General features: G+C 39.7%; 1 pseudogene; it reads left to right on the top strand.

The window, feature by feature from the left end:
* The first annotated feature begins 7,294 nt into the window (after positions 1–7,294).
* Positions 7,295–7,843, top strand: LOC127193591 (ran guanine nucleotide release factor-like; annotated as a pseudogene).
* The last annotated feature ends 1,376 nt before the right edge of the window (positions 7,844–9,219 follow it).

Genomic DNA, 9,219 nt, shown 5'->3' with positions numbered 1-9,219 from the left:
GGAAGTTTCTGGTTTCTTTGAAGACTCAGTAGTGTCACATGATGTTTTCCTGGAAGAGATCTTGTAAGAAAGCATGGGATGTTTTACTGGACACAGAGTCATGAGAGGGCACATGATGTTCAGAAGGGTATAAATAGAACGAACAGAGAGTGGGAGAAGGGTTTTGCATTGCTACCTTGCCATGCAACACTTTGCTGGTCTTCACTAGTCTTCGCTTCTCAGATAGAAATGTTCCAGAGAACTTCTCATGATGTACCAGCTGATTCTGCCTGCTTCCACTGACTCAAGAGATTTGAAGGAACCTGAATTATGCCGCTGCTATGGATTCATGTGACTTTTTGGTGTTGGCTATTGGACTGGACTGCTGATATCCTGAAAATGTACAGTGATGTTGGCCCAAGAAACTACATCTAATAGGTCCACAATCCCTTTTTCCTATTAACGTTTTGTTTCCCCTTCCTCCGTTCAGAGTGAGGTTGATTCAGAAATTTAGACCCGACAAGATAGGAAAGATGCTTTCTTCAAGTTTGACAAATACAAATAGTCAAATCACTATGAATGTTACATTTATATAACTCCTGATTGTCTCTTGTTTCTTACTGTTGTATGTAGTTTATTTTATTCGTGTGTAAGAATATAAATGTATATGTTACAATTAATTAAAAAAAAAAAAAGGACAAGAACCTTAAGTAAAGCAGGGGTACAAAACCTAAGCCAACAAGTATATGCAGTAGTTTTCTAGTCTGAGAACAGAGCTCATAAACATATTTTTTCCTGTTTAATTAATATTTTATTTGCTTTAATGAATACCTTTCCAGCACTTCTGTCTCTCAGATATTTGCAATGACTCATCTCATTTCTACTTATTTTCTTAAGGTTCATATGTACTCTTATGTGCTTGGGTTAGTTCATGCACAAACTATCTCAAGGTGTACAGTGCCATAATTTTTTCTGTTCTCTCTCTGTTGCTGAATAATGTATCAGGTTTTCTTTAGTGTCTTGGTTTTGGTGTGAAGTTAGAGTTATTCTGTATCTTACCTGTCATGACTAATGATTCAATGCACACAACTGTATCCTTCTTAAAATACTTTGTTTTTCCTTTTATTTCCTGTGGACATAGGTTTAGTAGAGAATCTCCTAGGTTACATGGTAGCTATACGTTTATGTTTAATTTTGAGATGCCCACAATAATTACTATATTGGTTTTATTAATTTATAATTTCATCCATATTCTGCATGTCTTTCTTTGTTTCCAAATTTTGATACTTCATCTTTCCTATTTTTAATAATTGTAATATTTCTCTTATTCTGTGTCATTATTAGCAGAGCACTAAGGTTTTAATTTACATGTGTATGATTATTATTAATATTGAAATGTTGGCAACTGCGCAGAGTGAAAAAAAAACTTTTGATGACATGTGTTACTGAAATGACATATATCATAATATATCATAGTATTCGTTTACAATTTAGGAAGCCTTCAAGGTTACATATAAATCACTATTTATTGTTGTTATAAAACATAATCACTATTCAAGAATTATAGCGATGAACCAATATAAGCTTAAGGCAATTAAGAAATAGAATTAAATTAAATTGATCTAAGTATAGAACAGGTGTATACTATCTGACCTCTACCAGAATCTTTTCCACTCTCCCAGTGACTGTTGCAATGTTTTGTTTAGTTTATACTGCTTTTTTTATGCAGAGAATACTCACATTCCCCCAAAATTAAACTCTTAAATTTCTAACATTTCTGGATTTTTATTTGATTTTGGTAACTGTAATTATTATATGTTATAGAAATACTAAAAATATGAATAAACATTTTGGTTTTCAGGGAAATTCTTTTCATACATATTGTATGTCAACAAACTTTTTTTGTGGTAATTTATTTTATTTATGTTAGCAAACTATTTTATTGCTTTTTCTGCTCTTCAACTATACAGAGATGCCCAAATTTTTAGCTATTTCATATTTCATGGCCAGAAATCATTTATCCTATAGAGCATGACATATTTCATCATGTTTATAACAAAAAGAGAAGTAAAATATTCTTGTAAATAATACTATTTTAGTAACTGGAAATAAGCAGCTGAGTAGAAAATATTGCACACACTGCTAACCTTTGAACTCTGGAGGTTGAAGCAGGGTGTTTAGTTACTTACTTATTGGAGGCCACCATGGGCTATGTAGGCGAGACCCTGCCTCAAAGCATGTAAAAGAATGAAATAAATGAATATAAGTAACATGAAATTAACAAAATATCACATACAATAAAAATAAATCTCATACTTGAATATCCAAATTTAACGGTAGCTAACTTGGTAATTCCTACTTGTATTGGCTTAATAAAGTTTGTAGCATAATCAAAATCAATGTGTTATAGTCATCATTGACTCAAATCAAATATATGCTTGAATTTCTTTCCCACCTGAGTCTTCATCTATCTGGCTAAATAGTTCCAAGGTAGTATACACAGAAACTGAAGGATAAAATAAGTTGTCTCTTACCACTCTATATTTAGCATAAAACATCACTTCAGTTTTGAAAAATAATACTGTGACATGGTTTGTTGAAATGATAGACAATCTGTGAGACTTCTGATATTAATTTTAGTATACATGCATACAAGTATACACTGACTCTATGGATGAAGAGTCGTTCCTCTGTGTATATAGTACAATGTCCAAACCTTAATGTTACTCTCGATTCCTCTATTGGATTTCTCTGCATCTGTTACACACAGATAAGCCTTGGTTGACATAAAAGAAACAAAACAAAACACAGAACAAAACAAAAACAAGAAAGCTGAAATATTCACCCGTACAAATCCATTAGCTCATTTGTGATATTTATTAACATCATTTCACATACACAATAGTGTGCAAAGAGAGAGAAACAAGCTGCAAAACCATATTGGCACCATCTAACTCTTTACTGTGAGTATGCTCAGTCAACACTTAACTTGAATATCAAAGGCCATCTCAATAATTTATCCATGGATCTTCTACATAGATCCCCTGGATTGTTATTTAATTTTAATATTCACTTTACATCTTGGCTATAGCCCCATCTCTCCTCTCCTCCTGGTCCCACACTCATTGCCTGTTTTCCCTATGCCCCCACTTCTATTCCATAAAGTTGGGGATCTCAACCCACACACCCCAGCATATCAAGTCTCATCACAACTGAGGGTATCCTGTTCTCCTGTGGCCTAGCGAGGTAGCCCTGGCATGGAAAAGTGATCAAAAAGCAGGCCAGAGAGTTTATGTCAGAGACATCTCCCATTCTCCTTACTAAGGAACCAATATGAGGACCTAACTACCATTCATTTCATCTGTGTAGAAGGGCTAAGGCTAGTCCATGCATGGCCCTTGGTTCGAGCTTCTGTCTCCACAGCTCCCCCTGGGCCCTGATTAGTTGTCTCTGCTGGTCTTTTTCTTGAGCTCCTGTGTTCTATGAGTCTTTCTATCCTTCCCACCACTCTTCCACAAGACTTGCAGTGCTCTGCCCAATGTTTGGTTGTATGTTTCTGCATCTGTTTCAATTCACTGCTGGGTGGAGCCACTCAGAGGAAAGCTATGCTTGGCTCCTTTCTGAAAGCATAGCAGAGAATCCTTAATAGTGTCAGGGGGTGGCTGTCTCCCATGCGGTGGGTTTCACATTAGGCCTGCAGTTGGTTGGACATTTCCTCAATTTTGCTTTATTTTGATCTCTGCACTTCGTGTAGGCATGGCAAGTTTTGGGTTGAAGTTTTTTTTTTTTTTTTTTTTTTTTTGAGGAGAGGGTTGCTGTGCCCTTCCTTCCACAAGTACTTGTGTCTAGTTAGGGGGTGGCATCATCAGTCTCCATGACCACTGCTTCTAGGAGTCTTAGCTGTAGTTACCCTCATATCCTCCCTGGAGCCTACCCTGTTGTAGGTATCCATCTTCTCACAAAGAAACCCCAACCAAGGTTCCTCTTCTTTTTGCAAGCCATCTGTTCTCTCACTGTTGCTCTCCCAAAGTCTCATACGGACCCTGATTTCTCTCTGTGCTCCCTCTCTTTCCATGTTTCCTCTCTCTAGCCACTTCTGCTGTCGATTGTATTTCTGAGATTTAAGCATCCTTCCTTGGATCATCCTTGATCTTTTTTGGGTGAATTGTAGTATGTTGATCCTGTAATATATGGCTAAAGTAAACATCTAAGTGTGCATATACCATGTGTGTCTTTCTGGGTCTGGTTTACCTCACTCAGCATGATCTTTTCTAGTTCCAGCCATTTGCCTGAAAATTGCAAGTTTGTTTTTAGAGCTGGGCAGTATTCCATTGTGAAATGCAGCACCATTTCTTTATCTATTCTTCAGTTGAGGGACATATGGGTTGTTTCCAGTTTCTGGCTACTAAGAATAAAGTGGCTATGAACACAGTTGAGCAGGAGTCCTTGTGTGGTGGAGCATCTTTTGGGTATATGACCAGGAGTTGCATAGCTGGGTCTTGTGGCAGAGCTTTTCCCAGTTTCCTGAGAAAGCAAGAGATTGATTTCCAAAGTGGTTGTACAAGTTTGCATTCCCACCAGCGATGGAGGTGTGCTCTTCTTTTTTTTTTTTTTTTAGATTTTTTTTATTAATTTATTCATATTACATCTCGATTGTTAGCCCTTCCCCTGTTTCCTCCCATTCTTCCCTCCCTCCCATTTCTCCCCTTCTCTCCTTCCCTATGTCCGTGACCTAGGGAGACCTCCTCCCCCTATATATGCTCTCAGAATATCAAGTCTCTTCTTGGTAACTAGCTATCCTTCCTCTGAGTGCCACCAGGTCACCCCATCTGGGGGACATGGTCAGAAAAGGGGCACCAGAGTTCGTGTGAGAGTCAGATCTCACTCTCCACTCAACGGTGGAGAATATCATGTTCGTCGGCTAGGTCTTGGTAGGGGTTCGAAGCTTACTGCCTATATTCTCCTTGGCTGGTGCCTTAGTTTGAGGAGGACCCCAGGATCCAGATCTGCCTGTCATAAAGTTCTTCTTGTAGGTTTCCAGGACCCTGTGGGTCCTACAATTTCCTCTTTCCTCCATGCTACTCTTGCCTAAAGTCTCAATCGGATATCCTCTCCTCTGACCCACTTTCTTGGTAAGTAAAGAATTTCATGGTACGTATCCCTTGGACTAGTGTTTTGATATAAGTGAGTATATAATATACCATTTGTCTCTTTTTGCTTCTGGGTGTACTCACTCATTATGATAATTTCTAGATCAATCCATTTGTCCACAAATTTCGGGAATTCCTCGTTTTTAATAGCTGAGTTTTATTCCATCGTATAAATATACCACAGTTTCTTAGTCCATTCTTCTACTGAGGGACACTTAGGCTGTTTCCATGTTCTGGCTACTATGTATAGAGCAGCTATGAACATGGTTGAGCATATGTCCCTGTTGTGTGGTAGGGCATTTTCTGGGTATATTCCAAGGAGTGGGATAGCTGGGTCTTGAGGAAGCCCTATTCCCATTTTTCTGAGAAAGCGCCAGATAGCTTTCCAAAGTGGTTGTACTAGTTTGCATTCCCACCAGCAATGAAGGAGTGTTCCTCTCTCTCCACATCCTCGCCAACATGTGGTGTCATTTGAGTTTTTGATCTTAGCCATTCTGATGGGTGTAAGATGGAATCTCAGTGTCGTTTTGATTTGCATTTCTCTGATGACTAACGAGGATGAGCATTTCTTTAAGTGTTTCTCAGCCATTTGATATTCCTCTGTTGAGAATTCTCTGTTAAGTTCCAAGCCCCATTTTGCAACTGGGTTGTTTGGTTTTGTGGTGTTTAATTTCTTGAGTTCTTTATATATTTTGGATATTAGACCTTTGTCAGATGAAGGGTTGGTGAAGATCTTTTCCCATTCTGTAGGCTGTGGCTTTGTTCTCTTGACAGTGTCTCCTGCCTTACAGAAGCTTCTCAGCCTCATGAGGTCCCATTTATTAATTGTCGACATTAAGGCCTGGGCTGTTGGTGTACTGTTCAGGAAGTTGTTTCCTGTGCCTATGTGTCCCAGGCTCTTCCCCACTTTTTCCTCTAACTGAATTAATGTCTCTGGTTTTAAGTTGAGGTCTTTAATCCACTTGGACTTGAGTTTTGTGCATGGTGACAAATAAGGGTCTAATTGCATTTTTCTACATGTAGACATCCAGTTAGACCAGCACCATTTGTTGAAGATGCTATCCTTTTTCCATTGAATAGATTTGGCTTCTTTGTCAAAAATCAAGCTCTTCTTTTTGACGTCCTTGCCAGCATGTGCTACTACTTGTGCTTTTTTTGATTTTAGCAATTTTGATGGGTGTAAGATGGAATCTCAGAGTTGATTTGATTTGCATTTCTTTGATGACTTAGGATGTTGAACATTTCTTTAGGTGCTCCTAAGCCTTTCAATATTCCTCTGCTGAGAATTGTCTGTTTAGCTCTGTACTCGTTTTCAAGTTGGATTGTTCGGTTTGGTGGTGTTTATACAATTTGTATATTAGCCCTTTGTCAGACTCAGTCTTGGTGAAGTTCTTTTCCCAGTCTGTAGGCTGCTCCCTTGTTCTATTGACACTGTCCTTTGCTAACAGATGCTTTTCAGTTTCATGAGGTCCTGTTTATTAATTGTTGATCTTAGAGCCTGAGAAGTTAGTGTTCTGTTACTGAAACTGTCTCCTGTGCCAACGAGTTCAAGGTTCTTCACCACTTCCTCTTCTAATAGACTTAGTGTACCTGGTTTTATGTTGAAGTCTTTGGTCCACTTAGGCTTGAGTTTTGTGAAGGGTGAAAAATTACAAAGTCTTAATTAAAACTGCTTAACATGATTTAGGCTATTATATATATATGTGTGTGTGTGTGTGTGTGTGTGTGTGTGTGTGTGTGTGTGTGTAAAATATTATGTTCAAACTATATTAAGTTTATACTTTGAATCTATTATTAAAAGCTTTGACTACCTAAATCTTCACAACTCATTTATGGTGACTGTATGATGTTAATCAGTAAACATTTTAGTAAAGTACCTGCCTGTAAAACTGACTTTATTTACCAAATGTAACTGTCGCCTCAGAGGTTTACTGCTGCCCAAGCTCACCCTTTCTACCTCTTTCTGAACTGGTGTTGTCTGGTTCAACTCAGCTGTTCTACCTCAATCTTCTCTCCAAGCTGACTGATTCAAATTGGCTTCTCTCGAGAGCCTAGTATGCCAAAAGGAGGTGACTGCTCCAGGGACCCAGGGGCAGGTGATGTCTCGAAGGCCCATATAGGTTTATTTAAAACCTTTCTAGTGTCCAGACTCAAGTCCTAGATCTATGGAGGCCACCAGAAACTGTGCACTGTCCAGAGGTGCCTTCTCTGCCAATGCCTCCTCAACCTCCACCCCCAACCCTGTGGCCAGTGATATGAGTGACCTCCAAATGGTCTCAGATAACCAAGAAGTTTTCTGCCAATCCCGTGACTGACCAGAGTCTGATCATGGAATTTCTGGAGCTGAAGGTCCACGTGCGAAGCAAAGTGGCTGCACGGTACCATTTTGAGGACATTGTCCAGTTGCAGGGGCTAGGGCCGTGCATGTGTTATCTGTGCATCCTCTGTGTATGGAGAGTTTATCCCTGAGGGACTGCTTTCAAGATGCCTGGCTCCTTTCTAGCAAGCAGCAGGTAGCAAAGGCTGTCACACTGCATCAGGACCTTTTTTCAGCTGCCCCAGTACCAGACTGATTTCTTCCTCACCTTCAACTAGCCCGCGTCTTACAGCAGGTCCTGAAAATCTGTCACGTCCACCTTGGAGCCTTGGGTAACTTTCAACAACTGGTGACTAGTTTGACTCTCCATGACTGCAACATCTTTGGTCGCCAGTAAAGATGGTTGAAACACAACTGAGGACTCAGGGACCCAGTTCTGAGAGGGGGAATTCCTTTCTGCTTTTTTCCTGGATGTAAACATATGACACCTCCTCTGCAGAAATAAACTTGCTTTATGAGCAGCAATAACAATAAAAAAAAATGGCTTCTCTCATTCCTCACCGAATTGTTCAGCTTTGCCTTAAACTAATTCTGGCAATTTGTTTTACTCTTCCTGTTCCCTCTTGTTTTCAGGCTTCAACTGCCTGTGCTGAAATTCATGGATGAATTCAACTCCACTGTGCTTCACTCACTCAACTGAACTTCATCAAGATCAAATCCACTCAACTGACCTGATCTGAACTGCTGTAAACTGAACTGCCAGTGCACTGACTCTCAACTAACTCCACACTGACTACCAACTGACTGACCTCCGCTCAAATCCTTTCTTAAACTGCCTCTCTTTCCTTTCATTTTGTCTGTCCCTCAATGTATGGCGTTAACTATCATTACACTGCTATGCTTGTATACAGGAAACTAACATAACTCCTCTGAGAGGCTTCACCCAGTAACTGATAGAAATAGATGCAGAGAGACATAGCTAAACAGGAGATAGAGCTTGGGAAATAATATGGAATTGGGGGGAAGGGTTGAGGGAGCTGCCAGGATCATGGACTCCATAAGAAGACCTACAGAGTCAACTAACCATGGGTGCCTGGAGGCTCAGAGACAGAATCACCAAGCAAAGAGCATGCATGGACTTGTCCTAGGCCCCCTGCACATTGGTGGTAGATTCACAGCCTGGTCTTCATGTGGGTCCTCCAGCAACTGAAGCAGGGACTCTCTCTGACTCTGAGGCTTGCCTTTAGATCACATTTCCCTAACTAGGCAACCTTCTTTGGCCTTAGTGGGAGAGCATGTGCCTAGCCCTGCAATGACTCAATGCACTAGCATGGGCTGGTATCCTCCCCCTCCTCTGAGGGAAAGAAGGGGTAAATTCAGGAAGGAGTTTATGAAGGGGGACTGGGAGGAGAAAAATGAAAGCTGTGATCAGGATGTAAAGTGAATAAATAAACAAATAAATACACAAATACATAAAATTAAAAAGAAAAGGTCTGTGTTAAGGGCATGTCTCTATTCCCACAAAGGGGATTAAAGATGTGTGGTGTGTCTGCGTTCCAGAAGGATCGATCATACAGACCTAGGTCTTTGCATATGATCAGAACAGGCATGTTTCTGGATCAAAATTCATCTACAACTTCCTATATTTAATTGAAACTGTAGTGAATGAATAATATAGTAAACTAAACTATTGTTTTGTGTTATAAAACCCCACAAATAATTTTTTGCATTTTATCCTGGCCACACTGTGAGCACCACTGTCTTCATTGTCCT

The sequence above is a fragment of the Acomys russatus genome, chromosome 9 (genome assembly GCF_903995435.1).
Source record: "Acomys russatus chromosome 9, mAcoRus1.1, whole genome shotgun sequence".
In the NCBI taxonomy this organism is placed as follows: Eukaryota; Metazoa; Chordata; class Mammalia; order Rodentia; family Muridae; genus Acomys; species Acomys russatus.
Note: the sequence above shows the minus strand (reverse complement) of the source record. Positions and strands in the feature narration are given on the sequence as shown.